The sequence below is a fragment of the Hyla sarda genome, unplaced genomic scaffold, assembly GCF_029499605.1.
Source record: "Hyla sarda isolate aHylSar1 unplaced genomic scaffold, aHylSar1.hap1 scaffold_2066, whole genome shotgun sequence".
Taxonomy (NCBI): Eukaryota; Metazoa; Chordata; class Amphibia; order Anura; family Hylidae; genus Hyla; species Hyla sarda.
Genome location: NW_026608730.1, coordinates 1 through 26010, shown reverse-complemented (window position 1 = coordinate 26010; position 26010 = coordinate 1). Strand labels below are relative to the sequence as shown.

The following is a 26010-nucleotide window of genomic DNA, read 5'->3' as shown; positions in this document are numbered from 1 at the left end:
CACAGCAAAGGAGAGATGTTGTTTACACCTAGTGATGTCAGTGGTATTGAGTGACATCACAGCACTGCTAAGGCTCCTGGGCCTGGACACAGCAGCGGCTGCAATATCTCAACGGAGAATACGTTTATATATATGTGTGTGTGTGCGCGTATATATATATATATATATATATATATATATATATATATATATTTCTCCGCCGAAATCACTTTTAAACCCATTTCCACCTTTTTTTCCCTTCTCTTCCTCTTACTTTTTTTTCACGTTTTTTTACGTTTTTCTCCTTTTCGCCTCTTTTCTGGGCGTATTATTCTTCTTTTTCTTCTTTTTTTTCGTCTAATGCATACCCCATCAGTGCAGCAATGCTTATTCAATACCGCCAGCAGATGGAGACACTGGGGGATAATTTTCTAAGGATTTATACTGATTTTTCCTGTCTGAATTTGTCGCACAGAAAGTTGCAGGCCAAATATGTGTGACATTTCTGCGACTTTAGCTTCTAGAGCATTTTTACAACATTATACATAGGTGCTGAATACATAAAAAGCGACTGTTCAGCGACAGACAAGTCGCATCGGCTGAAAGTAGGCCAGAATGTCAGTCCATGTTGGAGCAGGTTTAGATACAGTCTAAAGTATAGATCTCAAAGTCTGTGCACAGAATTTAGCAAGGGCCTCGCACCTTCTGATGCATCAGGTAGGTGCACAATAGCATAGCCTAACCCTCTGTACTTTGGTCTATATTGATGCGGGACATAGACAGCCAGCTGATGACCAATCCATTAGTGCAATGGATGGCTGGAAGCATTTGTCTTTGCCTTTGCAATACCACAGAAGCAATGCATGGTCAATGTACAGCAATGACACACCTGTGTGAACAGCCAGGAGACCCCCCCCCCCCATGTTATGTTACATAGTTACATAGTTAGTACGGTCGAAAAAAGACATATGTCCATCAAGTTCAACCAGGGAATTAAGGGGTAGGGGTGTGGCGCGATATTGGGGAAGGGATGAGATTTTATATTTCTTCATAAGCATTAATCTTATTTTGTCAATTAGGAACATTCAGCACCCACCCGCTATCAAGGCAGCTGCCTATCATGTCATGCCCTACCTGCACAGGTGTGCTGGCTACTCAAATGATCCAATTAAGGAGGCCATTTAGTCAGCAGCAGCAGAAGTCCTGTGCCTGGACGCTCCAACAGCGGCCAGACACAAGCAGAAGCAGAAGCAGCAGAAGCAGCAGCAGCACCACCTTTTGTTTTTTGGCTGCAGCAGCAGCAAGGCCCACAGGGCTGGCTAGCTGGCTAGCCAGCAAGCAGGTAGCAATGAAAGTAGGAATCTTTCTTTTTAACCCTGTAAGGGGGTGGTGCACTGTACCCGAAGATACTGCCATATCGGGTCAATGCATAGGGCGACGGAAGCAAGCTTCGAAATCGGCCCCCGTTCTCAAAAATCCATTTAATATATGGTCCCCAGATAGGGGACGTATCAGATATTAAACTGATAAGAACAGATACTACACTTGATCTTAGCCAAAAGGCCGAGAAGCGATAACCGTGAAAGGGGCGGGCCCAACAAGGTGCCCTTCATGGGCACTATCACTGCTTGCTGTCAGGGAGGCTGCCAGACAATTTTCCATGCACACTCTGGGCTGGGGGGCAGTCAACCACCAGTACACACAGCAGAACCTAAACCCATACCATTATTGCTAAGCAGCAAGACAGGGGCCCATTGCACTCCCACGGGGCCTTTTTAAATGCAATCCATAACCCGGATTTGCCAGGAACCCTTCTTACTCCTCCTACTTGCATGTGACACTGGGCTTAGGATCTGCATAGGAAACACACACACAAGCACACACCTACCTTTGTTGCCTGCAGATGCCTCCTTGGCTGTCCCCAAACGGTATCAAACCAACACCCACGGGAAGCTGTAAGCATAGAGGACATGCCTGCACCCCATTGGACTTACCTGTGTGGGTTAAACCCGGGTTATTTGACAACCTATGGCGGTGATGGTTCTGCTCAGGCAGAGCAGTGCTGATGCTCCTCATAAAGCTGTCGCTGCTGTGAAGGTTCTAGGTGACATCACAAATCCCTATGGTTACATACACAACAAAGCTGGGTTGTTGTTGTTTACACTCTGCAAGGCCTGTGGAAGTGAGTGACATCATAGCACTGTAGTTCTGAGGGTTCTAGATGGATGCAACAATCTCCTGTTGCTTCTATGAAGGCCATAATAGACGACATCACCAAACAGCTCCATAGTCACATACACAGCAAAGGAGAGATGTTGTTTACACCTAGTGATGTCAGTGGTATTGAGTGACATCACAGCACAGTGCTAAGGCTCCTGGGCCTGGACACAGCAGCGGCTGCAATATCTCAACGGAGAATACGTTTATATATATATGTGTGTGTGTGCGCGTATATATATATATATATATATATATATATATATATATATTTCTCCGCCGAAATCACTTTTAAACCCATTTCCACCTTTTTTTCCCTTCTCTTCCTCTTACTTTTTTTTCACGTTTTTTTACGTTTTTCTCCTTTTCGCCTCTTTTCTGGGCGTATTATTCTTCTTTTTCTTCTTTTTTTTCGTCTAATGCATACCCCATCAGTGCAGCAATGCTTATTCAATACCGCCAGCAGATGGAGACACTGGGGGATAATTTTCTAAGGATTTATACTGATTTTTCCTGTCTGAATTTGTCGCACAGAAAGTTGCAGGCCAAATATGTGTGACATTTCTGCGACTTTAGCTTCTAGAGCATTTTTACAACATTATACATAGGTGCTGAATACATAAAAAGCGACTGTTCAGCGACAGACAAGTCGCATCGGCTGAAAGTAGGCCAGAATGTCAGTCCATGTTGGAGCAGGTTTAGATACAGTCTAAAGTATAGATCTCAAAGTCTGTGCACAGAATTTAGCAAGGGCCTCGCACCTTCTGATGCATCAGGTAGGTGCACAATAGCATAGCCTAACCCTCTGTACTTTGGTCTATATTGATGCGGGACATAGACAGCCAGCTGATGACCAATCCATTAGTGCAATGGATGGCTGGAAGCATTTGTCTTTGCCTTTGCAATACCACAGAAGCAATGCATGGTCAATGTACAGCAATGACACACCTGTGTGAACAGCCAGGAGACCCCCCCCCCCCCCCCATGTTATGTTACATAGTTACATAGTTAGTACGGTCGAAAAAAGACATATGTCCATCAAGTTCAACCAGGGAATTAAGGGGTAGGGGTGTGGCGCGATATTGGGGAAGGGATGAGATTTTATATTTCTTCATAAGCATTAATCTTATTTTGTCAATTAGGAACATTCAGCACCCACCCGCTATCAAGGCAGCTGCCTATCATGTCATGCCCTACCTGCACAGGTGTGCTGGCTACTCAAATGATCCAATTAAGGAGGCCATTTAGTCAGCAGCAGCAGAAGTCCTGTGCCTGGACGCTCCAACAGCGGCCAGACACAAGCAGAAGCAGAAGCAGCAGAAGCAGCAGCAGCACCACCTTTTGTTTTTTGGCTGCAGCAGCAGCAAGGCCCACAGGGCTGGCTAGCTGGCTAGCCAGCAAGCAGGTAGCAATGAAAGTAGGAATCTTTCTTTTTAACCCTGTAAGGGGGTGGTGCACTGTACCCGAAGATACTGCCATATCGGGTCAATGCATAGGGCGACGGAAGCAAGCTTCGAAATCGGCCCCCGTTCTCAAAAATCCATTTAATATATGGTCCCCAGATAGGGGACGTATCAGATATTAAACTGATAAGAACAGATACTACACTTGATCTTAGCCAAAAGGCCGAGAAGCGATAACCGTGAAAGGGGCGGGCCCAACAAGGTGCCCTTCATGGGCACTATCACTGCTTGCTGTCAGGGAGGCTGCCAGACAATTTTCCATGCACACTCTGGGCTGGGGGGCAGTCAACCACCAGTACACACAGCAGAACCTAAACCCATACCATTATTGCTAAGCAGCAAGACAGGGGCCCATTGCACTCCCACGGGGCCTTTTTAAATGCAATCCATAACCCGGATTTGCCAGGAACCCTTCTTACTCCTCCTACTTGCATGTGACACTGGGCTTAGGATCTGCATAGGAAACACACACACAAGCACACACCTACCTTTGTTGCCTGCAGATGCCTCCTTGGCTGTCCCCAAACGGTATCAAACCAACACCCACGGGAAGCTGTAAGCATAGAGGACATGCCTGCACCCCATTGGACTTACCTGTGTGGGTTAAACCCGGGTTATTTGACAACCTATGGCGGTGATGGTTCTGCTCAGGCAGAGCAGTGCTGATGCTCCTCATAAAGCTGTCGCTGCTGTGAAGGTTCTAGGTGACATCACAAATCCCTATGGTTACATACACAACAAAGCTGGGTTGTTGTTGTTTACACTCTGCAAGGCCTGTGGAAGTGAGTGACATCATAGCACTGTAGTTCTGAGGGTTCTAGATGGATGCAACAATCTCCTGTTGCTTCTATGAAGGCCATAATAGACGACATCACCAAACAGCTCCATAGTCACATACACAGCAAAGGAGAGATGTTGTTTACACCTAGTGATGTCAGTGGTATTGAGTGACATCACAGCACAGTGCTAAGGCTCCTGGGCCTGGACACAGCAGCGGCTGCAATATCTCAACGGAGAATACGTTTATATATATGTGTGAGTGTGCGCGTATATATATATATATATATATATATATATATATATATATATATATTTCTCCGCCGAAATCACTTTTAAACCCATTTCCACCTTTTTTTCCCTTCTCTTCCTCTTACTTTTTTTTCACGTTTTTTTACGTTTTTCTCCTTTTCGCCTCTTTTCTGGGCGTATTATTCTTCTTTTTCTTCTTTTTTTTCGTCTAATGCATACCCCATCAGTGCAGCAATGCTTATTCAATACCGCCAGCAGATGGAGACCCTGGGGGATAATTTTCTAAGGATTTATACTGATTTTTCCTGTCTGAATTTGTCGCACAGAAAGTTGCAGGCCAAATATGTGTGACATTTCTGCGACTTTAGCTTCTAGAGCATTTTTACAACATTATACATAGGTGCTGAATACATAAAAAGCGACTGTTCAGCGACAGACAAGTCGCATCGGCTGAAAGTAGGCCAGAATGTCAGTCCATGTTGGAGCAGGTTTAGATACAGTCTAAAGTATAGATCTCAAAGTCTGTGCACAGAATTTAGCAAGGGCCTCGCACCTTCTGATGCATCAGGTAGGTGCACAATAGCATAGCCTAACCCTCTGTACTTTGGTCTATATTGATGCGGGACATAGACAGCCAGCTGATGACCAATCCATTAGTGCAATGGATGGCTGGAAGCATTTGTCTTTGCCTTTGCAATACCACAGAAGCAATGCATGGTCAATGTACAGCAATGACACACCTGTGTGAACAGCCAGGAGACCCCCCCCCCATGTTATGTTACATAGTTACATAGTTAGTACGGTCGAAAAAAGACATATGTCCATCAAGTTCAACCAGGGAATTAAGGGGTAGGGGTGTGGCGCGATATTGGGGAAGGGATGAGATTTTATATTTCTTCATAAGCATTAATCTTATTTTGTCAATTAGGAACATTCAGCACCCACCCGCTATCAAGGCAGCTGCCTATCATGTCATGCCCTACCTGCACAGGTGTGCTGGCTACTCAAATGATCCAATTAAGGAGGCTATTTAGTCAGCAGCAGCAGAAGTCCTGTGCCTGGACGCTCCAACAGCGGCCAGACACAAGCAGAAGCAGAAGCAGCAGAAGCAGCAGCAGCACCACCTTTTGTTTTTTGGCTGCAGCAGCAGCAAGGCCCACAGGGCTGGCTAGCTGGCTAGCCAGCAAGCAGGTAGCAATGAAAGTAGGAATCTTTCTTTTTAACCCTGTAAGGGGGTGGTGCACTGTACCCGAAGATACTGCCATATCGGGTCAATGCATAGGGCGACGGAAGCAAGCTTCGAAATCGGCCCCCGTTCTCAAAAATCCATTTAATATATGGTCCCCAGATAGGGGACGTATCAGATATTAAACTGATAAGAACAGATACTACACTTGATCTTAGCCAAAAGGCCGAGAAGCGATAACCGTGAAAGGGGCGGGCCCAACAAGGTGCCCTTCATGGGCACTATCACTGCTTGCTGTCAGGGAGGCTGCCAGACAATTTTCCATGCACACTCTGGGCTGGGGGGCAGTCAACCACCAGTACACACAGCAGAACCTAAACCCATACCATTATTGCTAAGCAGCAAGACAGGGGCCCATTGCACTCCCACGGGGCCTTTTTAAATGCAATCCATAACCCGGATTTGCCAGGAACCCTTCTTACTCCTCCTACTTGCATGTGACACTGGGCTTAGGATCTGCATAGGAAACACACACACAAGCACACACCTACCTTTGTTGCCTGCAGATGCCTCCTTGGCTGTCCCCAAACGGTATCAAACCAACACCCACGGGAAGCTGTAAGCATAGAGGACATGCCTGCACCCCATTGGACTTACCTGTGTGGGTTAAACCCGGGTTATTTGACAACCTATGGCGGTGATGGTTCTGCTCAGGCAGAGCAGTGCTGATGCTCCTCATAAAGCTGTCGCTGCTGTGAAGGTTCTAGGTGACATCACAAATCCCTATGGTTACATACACAACAAAGCTGGGTTGTTGTTGTTTACACTCTGCAAGGCCTGTGGAAGTGAGTGACATCATAGCACTGTAGTTCTGAGGGTTCTAGATGGATGCAACAATCTCCTGTTGCTTCTATGAAGGCCATAATAGACGACATCACCAAACAGCTCCATAGTCACATACACAGCAAAGGAGAGATGTTGTTTACACCTAGTGATGTCAGTGGTATTGAGTGACATCACAGCACAGTGCTAAGGCTCCTGGGCCTGGACACAGCAGCGGCTGCAATATCTCAACGGAGAATACGTTTATATATATGTGTGTGTGTGCGTATATATATATATATATATATATATATATATATATATATATTTCTCCGCCGAAATCACTTTTAAACCCATTTCCACCTTTTTTTCCCTTCTCTTCCTCTTACTTTTTTTTCACGTTTTTTTACGTTTTTCTCCTTTTCGCCTCTTTTCTGGGCGTATTATTCTTCTTTTTCTTCTTTTTTTTCGTCTAATGCATACCCCATCAGTGCAGCAATGCTTATTCAATACCGCCAGCAGATGGAGACACTGGGGGATAATTTTCTAAGGATTTATACTGATTTTTCCTGTCTGAATTTGTCGCACAGAAAGTTGCAGGCCAAATATGTGTGACATTTCTGCGACTTTAGCTTCTAGAGCATTTTTACAACATTATACATAGGTGCTGAATACATAAAAAGCGACTGTTCAGCGACAGACAAGTCGCATCGGCTGAAAGTAGGCCAGAATGTCAGTCCATGTTGGAGCAGGTTTAGATACAGTCTAAAGTATAGATCTCAAAGTCTGTGCACAGAATTTAGCAAGGGCCTCGCACCTTCTGATGCATCAGGTAGGTGCACAATAGCATAGCCTAACCCTCTGTACTTTGGTCTATATTGATGCGGGACATAGACAGCCAGCTGATGACCAATCCATTAGTGCAATGGATGGCTGGAAGCATTTGTCTTTGCCTTTGCAATACCACAGAAGCAATGCATGGTCAATGTACAGCAATGACACACCTGTGTGAACAGCCAGGAGACCCCCCCCATGTTATGTTACATAGTTACATAGTTAGTACGGTCGAAAAAAGACATATGTCCATCAAGTTCAACCAGGGAATTAAGGGGTAGGGGTGTGGCGCGATATTGGGGAAGGGATGAGATTTTATATTTCTTCATAAGCATTAATCTTATTTTGTCAATTAGGAACATTCAGCACCCACCCGCTATCAAGGCAGCTGCCTATCATGTCATGCCCTACCTGCACAGGTGTGCTGGCTACTCAAATGATCCAATTAAGGAGGCCATTTAGTCAGCAGCAGCAGAAGTCCTGTGCCTGGACGCTCCAACAGCGGCCAGACACAAGCAGAAGCAGAAGCAGCAGAAGCAGCAGCAGCACCACCTTTTGTTTTTTGGCTGCAGCAGCAGCAAGGCCCACAGGGCTGGCTAGCTGGCTAGCCAGCAAGCAGGTAGCAATGAAAGTAGGAATCTTTCTTTTTAACCCTGTAAGGGGGTGGTGCACTGTACCCGAAGATACTGCCATATCGGGTCAATGCATAGGGCGACGGAAGCAAGCTTCGAAATCGGCCCCCGTTCTCAAAAATCCATTTAATATATGGTCCCCAGATAGGGGACGTATCAGATATTAAACTGATAAGAACAGATACTACACTTGATCTTAGCCAAAAGGCCGAGAAGCGATAACCGTGAAAGGGGCGGGCCCAACAAGGTGCCCTTCATGGGCACTATCACTGCTTGCTGTCAGGGAGGCTGCCAGACAATTTTCCATGCACACTCTGGGCTGGGGGGCAGTCAACCACCAGTACACACAGCAGAACCTAAACCCATACCATTATTGCTAAGCAGCAAGACAGGGGCCCATTGCACTCCCACGGGGCCTTTTTAAATGCAATCCATAACCCGGATTTGCCAGGAACCCTTCTTACTCCTCCTACTTGCATGTGACACTGGGCTTAGGATCTGCATAGGAAACACACACACAAGCACACACCTACCTTTGTTGCCTGCAGATGCCTCCTTGGCTGTCCCCAAACGGTATCAAACCAACACCCACGGGAAGCTGTAAGCATAGAGGACATGCCTGCACCCCATTGGACTTACCTGTGTGGGTTAAACCCGGGTTATTTGACAACCTATGGCGGTGATGGTTCTGCTCAGGCAGAGCAGTGCTGATGCTCCTCATAAAGCTGTCGCTGCTGTGAAGGTTCTAGGTGACATCACAAATCCCTATGGTTACATACACAACAAAGCTGGGTTGTTGTTGTTTACACTCTGCAAGGCCTGTGGAAGTGAGTGACATCATAGCACTGTAGTTCTGAGGGTTCTAGATGGATGCAACAATCTCCTGTTGCTTCTATGAAGGCCATAATAGACGACATCACCAAACAGCTCCATAGTCACATACACAGCAAAGGAGAGATGTTGTTTACACCTAGTGATGTCAGTGGTATTGAGTGACATCACAGCACAGTGCTAAGGCTCCTGGGCCTGGACACAGCAGCGGCTGCAATATCTCAACGGAGAATACGTTTATATATATGTGTGTGTGTGCGCGTATATATATATATATATATATATATATATATATATATATATATATTTCTCCGCCGAAATCACTTTTAAACCCATTTCCACCTTTTTTTCCCTTCTCTTCCTCTTACTTTTTTTTCACGTTTTTTTAAGTTTTTCTCCTTTTCGCCTCTTTTCTGGGCGTATTATTCTTCTTTTTCTTCTTTTTTTTCGTCTAATGCATACCCCATCAGTGCAGCAATGCTTATTCAATACCGCCAGCAGATGGAGACACTGGGGGATAATTTTCTAAGGATTTATACTGATTTTTCCTGTCTGAATTTGTCGCACAGAAAGTTGCAGGCCAAATATGTGTGACATTTCTGCGACTTTAGCTTCTAGAGCATTTTTACAACATTATACATAGGTGCTGAATACATAAAAAGCGACTGTTCAGCGACAGACAAGTCGCATCGGCTGAAAGTAGGCCAGAATGTCAGTCCATGTTGGAGCAGGTTTAGATACAGTCTAAAGTATAGATCTCAAAGTCTGTGCACAGAATTTAGCAAGGGCCTCGCACCTTCTGATGCATCAGGTAAGTGCACAATAGCATAGCCTAACCCTCTGTACTTTGGTCTATATTGATGCGGGACATAGACAGCCAGCTGATGACCAATCCATTAGTGCAATGGATGGCTGGAAGCATTTGTCTTTGCCTTTGCAATACCACAGAAGCAATGCATGGTCAATGTACAGCAATGACACACCTGTGTGAACAGCCAGGAGACCCCCCCATGTTATGTTACATAGTTACATAGTTAGTACGGTCGAAAAAAGACATATGTCCATCAAGTTCAACCAGGGAATTAAGGGGTAGGGGTGTGGCGCGATATTGGGGAAGGGATGAGATTTTATATTTCTTCATAAGCATTAATCTTATTTTGTCAATTAGGAACATTCAGCACCCACCCGCTATCAAGGCAGCTGCCTATCATGTCATGCCCTACCTGCACAGGTGTGCTGGCTACTCAAATGATCCAATTAAGGAGGCCATTTAGTCAGCAGCAGCAGAAGTCCTGTGCCTGGACGCTCCAACAGCGGCCAGACACAAGCAGAAGCAGAAGCAGCAGCAGCACCACCTTTTGTTTTTTGGCTGCAGCAGCAGCAAGGCCCACAGGGCTGGCTAGCTGGCTAGCCAGCAAGCAGGTAGCAATGAAAGTAGGAATCTTTCTTTTTAACCCTGTAAGGGGGTGGTGCACTGTACCCGAAGATACTGCCATATCGGGTCAATGCATAGGGCGACGGAAGCAAGCTTCGAAATCGGCCCCCGTTCTCAAAAATCCATTTAATATATGGTCCCCAGATAGGGGACGTATCAGATATTAAACTGATAAGAACAGATACTACACTTGATCTTAGCCAAAAGGCCGAGAAGCGATAACCGTGAAAGGGGCGGGCCCAACAAGGTGCCCTTCATGGGCACTATCACTGCTTGCTGTCAGGGAGGCTGCCAGACAATTTTCCATGCACACTCTGGGCTGGGGGGCAGTCAACCACCAGTACACACAGCAGAACCTAAACCCATACCATTATTGCTAAGCAGCAAGACAGGGGCCCATTGCACTCCCACGGGGCCTTTTTAAATGCAATCCATAACCCGGATTAGCCAGGAACCCTTCTTACTCCTCCTACTTGCATGTGACACTGGGCTTAGGATCTGCATAGGAAACACACACACAAGCACACACCTACCTTTGTTGCCTGCAGATGCCTCCTTGGCTGTCCCCAAACGGTATCAAACCAACACCCACGGGAAGCTGTAAGCATAGAGGACATGCCTGCACCCCATTGGACTTACCTGTGTGGGTTAAACCCGGGTTATTTGACAACCTATGGCGGTGATGGTTCTGCTCAGGCAGAGCAGTGCTGATGCTCCTCATAAAGCTGTCGCTGCTGTGAAGGTTCTAGGTGACATCACAAATTCCTATGGTTACATACACAACAAAGCTGGGTTGTTGTTGTTTACACTCTGCAAGGCCTGTGGAAGTGAGTGACATCATAGCACTGTAGTTCTGAGGGTTCTAGATGGATGCAACAATCTCCTGTTGCTTCTATGAAGGCCATAATAGACGACATCACCAAACAGCTCCATAGTCACATACACAGCAAAGGAGAGATGTTGTTTACACCTAGTGATGTCAGTGGTATTGAGTGACATCACAGCACAGTGCTAAGGCTCCTGGGCCTGGACACAGCAGCGGCTGCAATATCTCAACGGAGAATACGTTTATATATATGTGTGTGTGTGCGTATATATATATATATATATATATATATATATATATATATATATATTCTCCGCCGAAATCACTTTTAAACCCATTTCCACCTTTTTTTCCCTTCTCTTCCTCTTACTTTTTTTTCACGTTTTTTTACGTTTTTCTCCTTTTCGCCTCTTTTCTGGGCGTATTATTCTTCTTTTTCTTCTTTTTTTTCGTCTAATGCATACCCCATCAGTGCAGCAATGCTTATTCAATACCGCCAGCAGATGGAGACACTGGGGGATAATTTTCTAAGGATTTATACTGATTTTTCCTGTCTGAATTTGTCGCACAGAAAGTTGCAGGCCAAATATGTGTGACATTTCTGCGACTTTAGCTTCTAGAGCATTTTTACAACATTATACATAGGTGCTGAATACATAAAAAGCGACTGTTCAGCGACAGACAAGTCGCATCGGCTGAAAGTAGGCCAGAATGTCAGTCCATGTTGGAGCAGGTTTAGATACAGTCTAAAGTATAGATCTCAAAGTCTGTGCACAGAATTTAGCAAGGGCCTCGCACCTTCTGATGCATCAGGTAGGTGCACAATAGCATAGCCTAACCCTCTGTACTTTGGTCTATATTGATGCGGGACATAGACAGCCAGCTGATGACCAATCCATTAGTGCAATGGATGGCTGGAAGCATTTGTCTTTGCCTTTGCAATACCACAGAAGCAATGCATGGTCAATGTACAGCAATGACACACCTGTGTGAACAGCCAGGAGACCCCCCCCCCCCCCCATGTTATGTTACATAGTTACATAGTTAGTACGGTCGAAAAAAGACATATGTCCATCAAGTTCAACCAGGGAATTAAGGGGTAGGGGTGTGGCGCGATATTGGGGAAGGGATGAGATTTTATATTTCTTCATAAGCATTAATCTTATTTTGTCAATTAGGAACATTCAGCACCCACCCGCTATCAAGGCAGCTGCCTATCATGTCATGCCCTACCTGCACAGGTGTGCTGGCTACTCAAATGATCCAATTAAGGAGGCCATTTAGTCAGCAGCAGCAGAAGTCCTGTGCCTGGACGCTCCAACAGCGGCCAGACACAAGCAGAAGCAGAAGCAGCAGAAGCAGCAGCAGCACCACCTTTTGTTTTTTGGCTGCAGCAGCAGCAAGGCCCACAGGGCTGGCTAGCTGGCTAGCCAGCAAGCAGGTAGCAATGAAAGTAGGAATCTTTCTTTTTAACCCTGTAAGGGGGTGGTGCACTGTACCCGAAGATACTGCCATATCGGGTCAATGCATAGGGCGACGGAAGCAAGCTTCGAAATCGGCCCCCGTTCCCAAAAATCCATTTAATATATGGTCCCCAGATAGGGGACGTATCAGATATTAAACTGATAAGAACAGATTTTTTTTTTTAAGTTAGCCCTCAGAACTCAATCAGAGCTCCAAGATCTTATATGGACTCGATTGTTTTGTTCATCATCAGGTAACAGTTTTATTTATTCCTAAAATAAAAAATACAAATTGAAATAAAATATTATAACAACAATAAAAATAATAAACATTCCAAAATTATAACAAATTCATTCCCTTTCTCCGGGCGTAAACTGCCAAGTAATCAATTAAACCATAGCTTAAGCTTCCTTTTTCCATTTCCCTTTTTACTGGGATGGCCAACCAGGCCGGTATTTTATAAGTTACCATAAATCGATCCACGTCAAGGCGAAAAGAATCATAAACTTTGTTTCTTACTGCAGGCAACTGGGCTTTAAAGGTGGATAATAGATTATCCAGGTCCTGTAAGAACAATTCTCTTTCCTCATCTGGAGCTCTCTCCAAAATAGTTTGGAAAGACCCTGAATATCCTCTTAAATTTCTCACCGGCTCTTCATTTTTCTTTTTACTCTTATGCTCTCCAATGTTCTTTTCTTCTACTATCATCTCTTTTCCAACAATTTTTGGCTCTTGGGTTACCACAGATCTTTTAATTTCTGGCTCTTGTTCAGAAACTTCTTCTTCTCTTTTCTTCTTCCTCTTTGGACAGTTCACATACATGTGACCAATTTTGTTACATAAATTACATTTACTTTTTTGGCTACAGGATTCAATTTCATGACCTTCTTTTTGGCATTTTTGGCACCACATTGAGGTGCACTCTTCCTTTAAATGGCCATATTTCTTGCATTTTCTACAGAAATTCTGCATACCTGCAAAAAACATATCTCCATTGATAACCCCTATTTTAAAACGGGCAGGGGGATAAAGAACTCTTCCATCTGCGTCTTCCTTGAACTTTACTTTAAATCTCCACTTTGTTGTCCAGACTCCATACTGATTATAAATTTTCCCAAGTGGCGCAATTTCCTCACAAAATTGGGTCAAAAGAATTATAATATCCTCCTCAGGGACGTAAGGACTATACATCCTCACCGTTAAAATTCTTTCTCTCCTGGGAAAGTGGGGAATGACTTCCACGCCCTCCCACACTGGATCAGACTTGATTGTCTCAAATTTCTTCCAAAATAAATCATAATCCTCTTCGGAAACCAAAATAACATCAAAGCACCCTTTCTTTGGAAATTCCAACATGGAAAGGATTTGTGACTTTGCAATTTCCAAAACTCCAAAAAGAATTTCCTCCATTACAAAGGAAAGTCCTCTTTTTTTCTTCTCAAGGTCTTTCAGCAGGATCCGGACCCCATTCTTGATCTTCCCAAAAAAAGGAACCTCCTCTCCAGCAGATTGAGAGGTGTCCATGATCTCTTCCATCTTCAATAGGCGTGTCCAGGCAGGGACAGAAAAACACTCCCCCACCAAAGAGTGGGCAGTGAAGGGTGATCGCCTCCCGTTGTCTGGGGACTAAGCCGGCTCCCTAATAGCAGCAGGGGGGTGAAGTCCCTCCGTTAAGAAGGACGATCCCCCCAGGCCAAGGAGCCGGGTACCCCAGACACCCTCTGACCAGACCAAGTGAGCAGATACTACACTTGATCTTAGCCAAAAGGCCGAGAAGCGATAACCGTGAAAGGGGCGGGCCCAACAAGGTGCCCTTCATGGGCACTATCACTGCTTGCTGTCAGGGAGGCTGCCAGACAATTTTCCATGCACACTCTGGGCTGGGGGGCAGTCAACCACCAGTACACACAGCAGAACCTAAACCCATACCATTATTGCTAAGCAGCAAGACAGGGGCCCATTGCACTCCCACGGGGCCTTTTTAAATGCAATCCATAACCCGGATTTGCCAGGAACCCTTCTTACTCCTCCTACTTGCATGTGACACTGGGCTTAGGATCTGCATAGGAAACACACACACAAGCACACACCTACCTTTGTTGCCTGCAGATGCCTCCTTGGCTGTCCCCAAACGGTATCAAACCAACACCCACGGGAAGCTGTAAGCATAGAGGACATGCCTGCACCCCATTGGACTTACCTGTGTGGGTTAAACCCGGGTTATTTGACAACCTATGGCGGTGATGGTTCTGCTCAGGCAGAGCAGTGCTGATGCTCCTCATAAAGCTGTCGCTGCTGTGAAGGTTCTAGGTGACATCACAAATCCCTATGGTTACATACACAACAAAGCTGGGTTGTTGTTGTTTACACTCTGCAAGGCCTGTGGAAGTGAGTGACATCATAGCACTGTAGTTCTGAGGGTTCTAGATGGATGCAACAATCTCCTGTTGCTTCTATGAAGGCCATAATAGACGACATCACCAAACAGCTCCATAGTCACATACACAGCAAAGGAGAGATGTTGTTTACACCTAGTGATGTCAGTGGTATTGAGTGACATCACAGCACAGTGCTAAGGCTCCTGGGCCTGGACACAGCAGCGGCTGCAATATCTCAACGGAGAATACGTTTATATATATGTGTGTGTGTGCGCGTATATATATATATATATATATATATATATATATATATATATTTCTCCGCCGAAATCACTTTTAAACCCATTTCCACCTTTTTTTCCCTTCTCTTCCTCTTACTTTTTTTTCACGTTTTTTTACGTTTTTCTCCTTTTCGCCTCTTTTCTGGGCGTATTATTCTTCTTTTTCTTCTTTTTTTTCGTCTAATGCATACCCCATCAGTGCAGCAATGCTTATTCAATACCGCCAGCAGATGGAGACACTGGGGGATAATTTTCTAAGGATTTATACTGATTTTTCCTGTCTGAATTTGTCGCACAGAAAGTTGCAGGCCAAATATGTGTGACATTTCTGCGACTTTAGCTTCTAGAGCATTTTTACAACATTATACATAGGTGCTGAATACATAAAAAGCGACTGTTCAGCGACAGACAAGTCGCATCGGCTGAAAGTAGGCCAGAATGTCAGTCCATGTTGGAGCAGGTTTAGATACAGTCTAAAGTATAGATCTCAAAGTCTGTGCACAGAATTTAGCAAGGGCCTCGCACCTTCTGATGCATCAGGTAGGTGCACAATAGCATAGCCTAACCCTCTGTACTTTGGTCTATATTGATGCGGGACATAGACAGCCAGCTGATGACCAATCCATTAGTGCAATGGATGGCTGGAAGCATTTGTCTTTGCCTTTGCAATACCACAGAAGCAATGCATGGTCAATGTACAGCAATGACACACCTGTGTGAACAGCCAGGAGACCCCCCCCCCCCCCATGTTATGTTACATAGTTACATAGTTAGTACGGTCGAAAAAAGACATATGTCCATCAAGTTCAACCAGGGAATTAAGGGGTAGGGGTGTGGCGCGATATTGGGGAAGGGATGAGATTTTATATTTCTTCATAAGCATTAATCTTATTTTGTCAATTAGGAACATTCAGCACCCACCCGCTATCAAGGCAGCTGCCTATCATGTCATGCCCTACCTGCACAGGTGTGCTGGCTACTCAAATGATCCAATTAAGGAGGCCATTTAGTCAGCAGCAGCAGAAGTCCTGTGCCTGGACGCTCCAACAGCGGCCAGACACAAGCAGAAGCAGAAGCAGCAGAAGCAGCAGCAGCACCACCTTTTGTTTTTTGGCTGCAGCAGCAGCAAGGCCCACAGGGCTGGCTAGCTGGCTAGCCAGCAAGCAGGTAGCAATGAAAGTAGGAATCTTTCTTTTTAACCCTGTAAGGGGGTGGTGCACTGTACCCGAAGATACTGCCATATCGGGTCAATGCATAGGGCGACGGAAGCAAGCTTCGAAATCGGCCCCCGTTCTCAAAAATCCATTTAATATATGGTCCCCAGATAGGGGACGTATCAGATATTAAACTGATAAGAACAGATACTACACTTGATCTTAGCCAAAAGGCCGAGAAGCGATAACCGTGAAAGGGGCGGGCCCAACAAGGTGCCCTTCATGGGCACTATCACTGCTTGCTGTCAGGGAGGCTGCCAGACAATTTTCCATGCACACTCTGGGCTGGGGGGCAGTCAACCACCAGTACACACAGCAGAACCTAAACCCATACCATTATTGCTAAGCAGCAAGACAGGGGCCCATTGCACTCCCACGGGGCCTTTTTAAATGCAATCCATAACCCGGATTTGCCAGGAACCCTTCTTACTCCTCCTACTTGCATGTGACACTGGGCTTAGGATCTGCATAGGAAACACACACACAAGCACACACCTACCTTTGTTGCCTGCAGATGCCTCCTTGGCTGTCCCCAAACGGTATCAAACCAACACCCACGGGAAGCTGTAAGCATAGAGGACATGCCTTCACCCCATTGGACTTACCTGTGTGGGTTAAACCCGGGTTATTTGACAACCTATGGCGGTGATGGTTCTGCTCAGGCAGAGCAGTGCTGATGCTCCTCATAAAGCTGTCGCTGCTGTGAAGGTTCTAGGTGACATCACAAATCCCTATGGTTACATACACAACAAAGCTGGGTTGTTGTTGTTTACACTCTGCAAGGCCTGTGGAAGTGAGTGACATCATAGCACTGTAGTTCTGAGGGTTCTAGATGGATGCAACAATCTCCTGTTGCTTCTATGAAGGCCATAATAGACGACATCACCAAACAGCTCCATAGTCACATACACAGCAAAGGAGAGATGTTGTTTACACCTAGTGATGTCAGTGGTATTGAGTGACATCACAGCACAGTGCTAAGGCTCCTGGGCCTGGACACAGCAGCGGCTGCAATATCTCAACGGAGAATACGCTTATATATATGTGTGTGTGTGTGCGCGTATATATATATATATATATATATATATATATATATATATATATTTCTCCGCCGAAATCACTTTTAAACCAATTTCCACCTTTTTTTCCCTTCTCTTCCTCTTACTTTTTTTTCACGTTTTTTTACGTTTTTCTCCTTTTCGCCTCTTTTCTGGGCGTATTATTCTTCTTTTTCTTCTTTTTTTTCGTCTAATGCATACCCCATCAGTGCAGCAATGCTTATTCAATACCGCCAGCAGATGGAGACACTGGGGGATAATTTTCTAAGGATTTATACTGATTTTTCCTGTCTGAATTTGTCGCACAGAAAGTTGCAGGCCAAATATGTGTGACATTTCTGCGACTTTAGCTTCTAGAGCATTTTTACAACATTATACATAGGTGCTGAATACATAAAAAGCGACTGTTCAGCGACAGACAAGTCGCATCGGCTGAAAGTAGGCCAGAATGTCAGTCCATGTTGGAGCAGGTTTAGATACAGTCTAAAGTATAGATCTCAAAGTCTGTGCACAGAATTTAGCAAGGGCCTCGCACCTTCTGATGCATCAGGTAGGTGCACAATAGCATAGCCTAACCCTCTGTACTTTGGTCTATATTGATGCGGGACATAGACAGCCAGCTGATGACCAATTCATTAGTGCAATGGATGGCTGGAAGCATTTGTCTTTGCCTTTGCAATACCACAGAAGCAATGCATGGTCAATGTACAGCAATGACACACCTGTGTGAACAGCCAGGAGACCCCCCCCCCCCCCCATGTTATGTTACATAGTTACATAGTTAGTACGGTCGAAAAAAGACATATGTCCATCAAGTTCAACCAGGGAATTAAGGGGTAGGGGTGTGGCGCGATATTGGGGAAGGGATGAGATTTTATATTTCTTCATAAGCATTAATCTTATTTTGTCAATTAGGAACATTCAGCACCCACCCGCTATCAAGGCAGCTGCCTATCATGTCATGCCCTACCTGCACAGGTGTGCTGGCTACTCAAATGATCCAATTAAGGAGGCCATTTAGTCAGCAGCAGCAGAAGTCCTGTGCCTGGACGCTCCAACAGCGGCCAGACACAAGCAGAAGCAGAAGCAGCAGAAGCAGCAGCAGCACCACCTTTTGTTTTTTGGCTGCAGCAGCAGCAAGGCCCACAGGGCTGGCTAGCTGGCTAGCCAGCAAGCAGGTAGCAATGAAAGTAGGAATCTTTCTTTTTAACCCTGTAAGGGGGTGGTGCACTGTACCCGAAGATACTGCCATATCGGGTCAATGCATAGGGCGACGGAAGCAAGCTTCGAAATCGGCCCCCGTTCTCAAAAATCCATTTAATATATGGTCCCCAGATAGGGGACGTATCAGATATTAAACTGATAAGAACAGATACTACACTTGATCTTAGCCAAAAGGCCGAGAAGCGATAACCGTGAAAGGGGCGGGCCCAACAAGGTGCCCTTCATGGGCACTATCACTGCTTGCTGTCAGGGAGGCTGCCAGACAATTTTCCATGCACACTCTGGGCTGGGGGGCAGTCAACCACCAGTACACACAGCAGAACCTAAACCCATACCATTATTGCTAAGCAGCAAGACAGGGGCCCATTGCACTCCCACGGGGCCTTTTTAAATGCAATCCATAACCCGGATTTGCCAGGAACCCTTCTTACTCCTCCTACTTGCATGTGACACTGGGCTTAGGATCTGCATAGGAAACACACACACAAGCACACACCTACCTTTGTTGCCTGCAGATGCCTCCTTGGCTGTCCCCAAACGGTATCAAACCAACACCCACGGGAAGCTGTAAGCATAGAGGACATGCCTGCACCCCATTGGACTTACCTGTGTGGGTTAAACCCGGGTTATTTGACAACCTATGGCGGTGATGGTTCTGCTCAGGCAGAGCAGTGCTGATGCTCCTCATAAAGCTGTCGCTGCTGTGAAGGTTCTAGGTGACATCACAAATCCCTATGGTTACATACACAACAAAGCTGGGTTGTTGTTGTTTACACTCTGCAAGGCCTGTGGAAGTGAGTGACATCATAGCACTGTAGTTCTGAGGGTTCTAGATGGATGCAACAATCTCCTGTTGCTTCTATGAAGGCCATAATAGACGACATCACCAAACAGCTCCATAGTCACATACACAGCAAAGGAGAGATGTTGTTTACACCTAGTGATGTCAGTGGTATTGAGTGACATCACAGCACAGTGCTAAGGCTCCTGGGCCTGGACACAGCAGCGGCTGCAATATCTCAACGGAGAATACGTTTATATATATGTGTGTGTGTGCGCGTATATATATATATATATATATATATATATATATATATATATATATATATTTCTCCGCCGAAATCACTTTTAAACCCATTTCCACCTTTTTTCCCTTCTCTTCCTCTTACTTTTTTTTCACGTTTTTTTACGTTTTTCTCCTTTTCGCCTCTTTTCTGGGCGTATTATTCTTCTTTTTCTTCTTTTTTTTTCGTCTAATGCATACCCCATCAGTGCAGCAATGCTTATTCAATACCGCCAGCAGATGGAGACACTGGGGGATAATTTTCTAAGGATTTATACTGATTTTTCCTGTCTGAATTTGTCGCACAGAAAGTTGCAGGCCAAATATGTGTGACATTTCTGCGACTTTAGCTTCTAGAGCATTTTTACAACATTATACATAGGTGCTGAATACATAAAAAGCGACTGTTCAGCGACAGACAAGTCGCATCGGCTGAAAGTAGGCCAGAATGTCAGTCCATGTTGGAGCAGGTTTAGATACAGTCTAAAGTATAGATCTCAAAGTCTGTGCACAGAATTTAGCAAGGGCCTCGCACCTTCTGATGCATCAGGTAGGTGCACAATAGCATAGCCTAACCCTCTGTACTTTGGTCTATATTGATGCGGGACATAGACAGCCAGCTGATGACCAATCCATTAGTGCAATGGATGGCTGGAAGCATTTGTCTTTGCCTTTGCAATACCACAGAAGCAATGCATGGTCAATGTACAGCAATGACACACCTGTGTGAACAGCCAGGAGACCCCCCCCCCATGTTATGTTACATAGTTACATAGTTAGTACGGTCGAAAAAAGACATATGTCCATCAAGTTCAACCAGGGAATTAAGGGGTAGGGGTGTGGCGCGATATTGGGGAAGGGATGAGATTTTATATTTCTTCATAAGCATTAATCTTATTTTGTCAATTAGGAACATTCAGCACCCACCCGCTATCAAGGCAGCTGCCTATCATGTCATGCCCTACCTGCACAGGTGTGCTGGCTACTCAAATGATCCAATTAAGGAGGCCATTTAGTCAGCAGCAGCAGAAGTCCTGTGCCTGGACGCTCCAACAGCGGCCAGACACAAGCAGAAGCAGAAGCAGCAGAAGCAGCAGCAGCACCACCTTTTGTTTTTTGGCTGCAGCAGCAGCAAGGCCCACAGGGCTGGCTAGCTGGCTAGCCAGCAAGCAGGTAGCAATGAAAGTAGGAATCTTTCTTTTTAACCCTGTAAGGGGGTGGTGCACTGTACCCGAAGATACTGCCATATCGGGTCAATGCATAGGGCGACGGAAGCAAGCTTCGAAATCGGCCCCCGTTCTCAAAAATCCATTTAATATATGGTCCCCAGATAGGGGACGTATCAGATATTAAACTGATAAGAACAGATACTACACTTGATCTTAGCCAAAAGGCCGAGAAGCGATAACCGTGAAAGGGGCGGGCCCAACAAGGTGCCCTTCATGGGCACTATCACTGCTTGCTGTCAGGGAGGCTGCCAGACAATTTTCCATGCACACTCTGGGCTGGGGGGCAGTCAACCACCAGTACACACAGCAGAACCTAAACCCATACCATTATTGCTAAGCAGCAAGACAGGGGCCCATTGCACTCCCACGGGGCCTTTTTAAATGCAATCCATAACCCGGATTTGCCAGGAACCCTTCTTACTCCTCCTACTTGCATGTGACACTGGGCTTAGGATCTGCATAGGAAACACACACACAAGCACACACCTACCTTTGTTGCCTGCAGATGCCTCCTTGGCTGTCCCCAAACGGTATCAAACCAACACCCACGGGAAGCTGTAAGCATAGAGGACATGCCTGCACCCCATTGGACTTACCTGTGTGGGTTAAACCCGGGTTATTTGACAACCTATGGCGGTGATGGTTCTGCTCAGGCAGAGCAGTGCTGATGCTCCTCATAAAGCTGTCGCTGCTGTGAAGGTTCTAGGTGACATCACAAATCCCTATGGTTACATACACAACAAAGCTGGGTTGTTGTTGTTTACACTCTGCAAGGCCTGTGGAAGTGAGTGACATCATAGCACTGTAGTTCTGAGGGTTCTAGATGGATGCAACAATCTCCTGTTGCTTCTATGAAGGCCATAATAGACGACATCACCAAACAGCTCCATAGTCACATACACAGCAAAGGAGAGATGTTGTTTACACCTAGTGATGTCAGTGGTATTGAGTGACATCACAGCACAGTGCTAAGGCTCCTGGGCCTGGACACAGCAGCGGCTGCAATATCTCAACGGAGAATACGTTTATATATATGTGTGTGTGTGCGCGTATATATATATATATATATATATATATATATATATATATATATTTCTCCGCCGAAATCACTTTTAAACCCATTTCCACCTTTTTTTCCCTTCTCTTCCTCTTACTTTTTTTTCACGTTTTTTTACGTTTTTCTCCTTTTCGCCTCTTTTCTGGGCGTATTATTCTTCTTTTTCTTCTTTTTTTTTGTCTAATGCATACCCCATCAGTGCAGCAATGCTTATTCAATACCGCCAGCAGATGGAGACACTGGGGGATAATTTTCTAAGGATTTATACTGATTTTTCCTGTCTGAATTTGTCGCACAGAAAGTTGCAGGCCAAATATGTGTGACATTTCTGCGACTTTAGCTTCTAGAGCATTTTTACAACATTATACATAGGTGCTGAATACATAAAAAGCGACTGTTCAGCGACAGACAAGTCGCATCGGCTGAAAGTAGGCCAGAATGTCAGTCCATGTTGGAGCAGGTTTAGATACAGTCTAAAGTATAGATCTCAAAGTCTGTGCACAGAATTTAGCAAGGGCCTCGCACCTTCTGATGCATCAGGTAGGTGCACAATAGCATAGCCTAACCCTCTGTACTTTGGTCTATATTGATGCGGGACATAGACAGCCAGCTGATGACCAATCCATTAGTGCAATGGATGGCTGGAAGCATTTGTCTTTGCCTTTGCAATACCACAGAAGCAATGCATGGTCAATGTACAGCAATGACACACCTGTGTGAACAGCCAGGAGACCCCCCCCCCCCCCCCATGTTATGTTACATAGTTACATAGTTAGTACGGTCGAAAAAAGACATATGTCCATCAAGTTCAACCAGGGAATTAAGGGGTAGGGGTGTGGCGCGATATTGGGGAAGGGATGAGATTTTATATTTCTTCATAAGCATTAATCTTATTTTGTCAATTAGGAACATTCAGCACCCACCCGCTATCAAGGCAGCTGCCTATCATGTCATGCCCTACCTGCACAGGTGTGCTGGCTACTCAAATGATCCAATTAAGGAGGCCATTTAGTCAGCAGCAGCAGAAGTCCTGTGCCTGGACGCTCCAACAGCGGCCAGACACAAGCAGAAGCAGAAGCAGCAGAAGCAGCAGCAGCACCACCTTTTGTTTTTTGGCTGCAGCAGCAGCAAGGCCCACAGGGCTGGCTAGCTGGCTAGCCAGCAAGCAGGTAGCAATGAAAGTAGGAATCTTTCTTTTTAACCCTGTAAGGGGGTGGTGCACTGTACCCGAAGATACTGCCATATCGGGTCAATGCATAGGGCGACGGAAGCAAGCTTCGAAATCGGCCCCCGTTCTCAAAAATCCATTTAATATATGGTCCCCAGATAGGGGACGTATCAGATATTAAACTGATAAGAACAGATACTACACTTGATCTTAGCCAAAAGGCCGAGAAGCGATAACCGTGAAAGGGGCGGGCCCAACAAGGTGCCCTTCATGGGCACTATCACTGCTTGCTGTCAGGGAGGCTGCCAGACAATTTTCCATGCACACTCTGGGCTGGGGGGCAGTCAACCACCAGTACACACAGCAGAACCTAAACCCATACCATTATTGCTAAGCAGCAAGACAGGGGCCCATTGCACTCCCACGGGGCCTTTTTAAATGCAATCCATAACCCGGATTTGCCAGGAACCCTTCTTACTCCTCCTACTTGCATGTGACACTGGGCTTAGGATCTGCATAGGAAACACACACACAAGCACACACCTACCTTTGTTGCCTGCAGATGCCTCCTTGGCTGTCCCCAAACGGTATCAAACCAACACCCACGGGAAGCTGTAAGCATAGAGGACATGCCTGCACCCCATTGGACTTACCCGTGTGGGTTAAACCCGGGTTATTTGACAACCTATGGCGGTGATGGTTCTGCTCAGGCAGAGCAGTGCTGATGCTCCTCATAAAGCTGTCGCTGCTGTGAAGGTTCTAGGTGACATCACAAATCCCTATGGTTACATACACAACAAAGCTGGGTTGTTGTTGTTTACACTCTGCAAGGCCTGTGGAAGTGAGTGACATCATAGCACTGTAGTTCTGAGGGTTCTAGATGGATGCAACAATCTCCTGTTGCTTCTATGAAGGCCATAATAGACGACATCACCAAACAGCTCCATAGTCACATACACAGCAAAGGAGAGATGTTGTTTACACCTAGTGATGTCAGTGGTATTGAGTGACATCACAGCACAGTGCTAAGGCTCCTGGGCCTGGACACAGCAGCGGCTGCAATATCTCAACGGAGAATACGTTTATATATATGTGTGTGTGTGCGCGTATATATATATATATATATATATATATATATATATATATTTTCTCCGCCGAAATCACTTTTAAACCCATTTCCACCTTTTTTCCCTTCTCTTCCTCTTACTTTTTTTTCACGTTTTTTTACGTTTTTCTCCTTTTCGCCTCTTTTCTGGGCGTATTATTCTTCTTTTTCTTCTTTTTTTTTCGTCTAATGCATACCCCATCAGTGCAGCAATGCTTATTCAATACCGCCAGCAGATGGAGACACTGGGGGATAATTTTCTAAGGATTTATACTGATTTTTCCTGTCTGAATTTGTCGCACAGAAAGTTGCAGGCCAAATATGTGTGACATTTCTGCGACTTTAGCTTCTAGAGCATTTTTACAACATTATACATAGGTGCTGAATACATAAAAAGCGACTGTTCAGCGACAGACAAGTCGCATCGGCTGAAAGTAGGCCAGAATGTCAGTCCATGTTGGAGCAGGTTTAGATACAGTCTAAAGTATAGATCTCAAAGTCTGTGCACAGAATTTAGCAAGGGCCTCGCACCTTCTGATGCATCAGGTAGGTGCACAATAGCATAGCCTAACCCTCTGTACTTTGGTCTATATTGATGCGGGACATAGACAGCCAGCTGATGACCAATCCATTAGTGCAATGGATGGCTGGAAGCATTTGTCTTTGCCTTTGCAATACCACAGAAGCAATGCATGGTCAATGTACAGCAATGACACACCTGTGTGAACAGCCAGGAGACCCCCTTTCCCCCCCCCCATGTTATGTTACATAGTTACATAGTTAGTACGGTCGAAAAAAGACATATGTCCATCAAGTTCAACCAGGGAATTAAGGGGTAGGGGTGTGGCGCGATATTGGGGAAGGGATGAGATTTTATATTTCTTCATAAGCATTAATCTTATTTTGTCAATTAGGAACATTCAGCACCCACCCGCTATCAAGGCAGCTGCCTATCATGTCATGCCCTACCTGCACAGGTGTGCTGGCTACTCAAATGATCCAATTAAGGAGGCCATTTAGTCAGCAGCAGCAGAAGTCCTGTGCCTGGACGCTCCAACAGCGGCCAGACACAAGCAGAAGCAGAAGCAGCAGAAGCAGCAGCAGCACCACCTTTTGTTTTTTGGCTGCAGCAGCAGCAAGGCCCACAGGGCTGGCTAGCTGGCTAGCCAGCAAGCAGGTAGCAATGAAAGTAGGAATCTTTCTTTTTAACCCTGTAAGGGGGTGGTGCACTGTACCCGAAGATACTGCCATATCGGGTCAATGCATAGGGCGACGGAAGCAAGCTTCGAAATCGGCCCCCGTTCTCAAAAATCCATTTAATATATGGTCCCCAGATAGGGGACGTATCAGATATTAAACTGATAAGAACAGATACTACACTTGATCTTAGCCAAAAGGCCGAGAAGCGATAACCGTGAAAGGGGCGGGCCCAACAAGGTGCCCTTCATGGGCACTATCACTGCTTGCTGTCAGGGAGGCTGCCAGACAATTTTCCATGCACACTCTGGGCTGGGG

The 26010-nt window shown here is 45.6% G+C and overlaps 10 non-coding genes and 2 pseudogenes across 10 annotated transcripts; all 12 read right to left on the bottom strand.

Annotated features, from left to right (window-relative positions):
• Positions 1-1363: 1363 nt before the first annotated feature.
• LOC130318669 (U2 spliceosomal RNA) lies at positions 1364-1554 on the bottom strand. Its single transcript, XR_008865150.1, has one exon. It is a non-coding gene; the product is annotated as a U2 spliceosomal RNA (small nuclear RNA).
• Positions 1555-3643: 2089 nt separating this feature from the next.
• LOC130318668 (U2 spliceosomal RNA) lies at positions 3644-3834 on the bottom strand. Its single transcript, XR_008865149.1, has one exon. It is a non-coding gene; the product is annotated as a U2 spliceosomal RNA (small nuclear RNA).
• Positions 3835-5921: 2087 nt separating this feature from the next.
• On the bottom strand, positions 5922-6112 carry LOC130318667 (U2 spliceosomal RNA). Its single transcript, XR_008865148.1, has one exon. It is a non-coding gene; the product is annotated as a U2 spliceosomal RNA (small nuclear RNA).
• A 2079-nt stretch (positions 6113-8191) lies between these two features.
• Positions 8192-8382, bottom strand: LOC130318666 (U2 spliceosomal RNA). The gene has a single exon (XR_008865147.1). It is a non-coding gene; the product is annotated as a U2 spliceosomal RNA (small nuclear RNA).
• A 2075-nt stretch (positions 8383-10457) lies between these two features.
• LOC130318664 (U2 spliceosomal RNA) lies at positions 10458-10648 on the bottom strand. Its single transcript, XR_008865146.1, has one exon. It is a non-coding gene; the product is annotated as a U2 spliceosomal RNA (small nuclear RNA).
• Positions 10649-12737: 2089 nt separating this feature from the next.
• Positions 12738-12908, bottom strand: LOC130318674 (U2 spliceosomal RNA; annotated as a pseudogene).
• Positions 12909-14362: 1454 nt separating this feature from the next.
• Positions 14363-14499, bottom strand: LOC130318682 (U2 spliceosomal RNA; annotated as a pseudogene).
• A 2087-nt stretch (positions 14500-16586) lies between these two features.
• LOC130318685 (U2 spliceosomal RNA) lies at positions 16587-16777 on the bottom strand. The gene has a single exon (XR_008865160.1). It is a non-coding gene; the product is annotated as a U2 spliceosomal RNA (small nuclear RNA).
• Positions 16778-18869: 2092 nt separating this feature from the next.
• On the bottom strand, positions 18870-19060 carry LOC130318684 (U2 spliceosomal RNA). The gene has a single exon (XR_008865159.1). It is a non-coding gene; the product is annotated as a U2 spliceosomal RNA (small nuclear RNA).
• Positions 19061-21151: 2091 nt separating this feature from the next.
• On the bottom strand, positions 21152-21342 carry LOC130318683 (U2 spliceosomal RNA). Its single transcript, XR_008865158.1, has one exon. It is a non-coding gene; the product is annotated as a U2 spliceosomal RNA (small nuclear RNA).
• A 2091-nt stretch (positions 21343-23433) lies between these two features.
• On the bottom strand, positions 23434-23624 carry LOC130318675 (U2 spliceosomal RNA). Its single transcript, XR_008865155.1, has one exon. It is a non-coding gene; the product is annotated as a U2 spliceosomal RNA (small nuclear RNA).
• A 2090-nt stretch (positions 23625-25714) lies between these two features.
• LOC130318663 (U2 spliceosomal RNA) lies at positions 25715-25905 on the bottom strand. The gene has a single exon (XR_008865145.1). It is a non-coding gene; the product is annotated as a U2 spliceosomal RNA (small nuclear RNA).
• Positions 25906-26010: the final 105 nt, after the last annotated feature.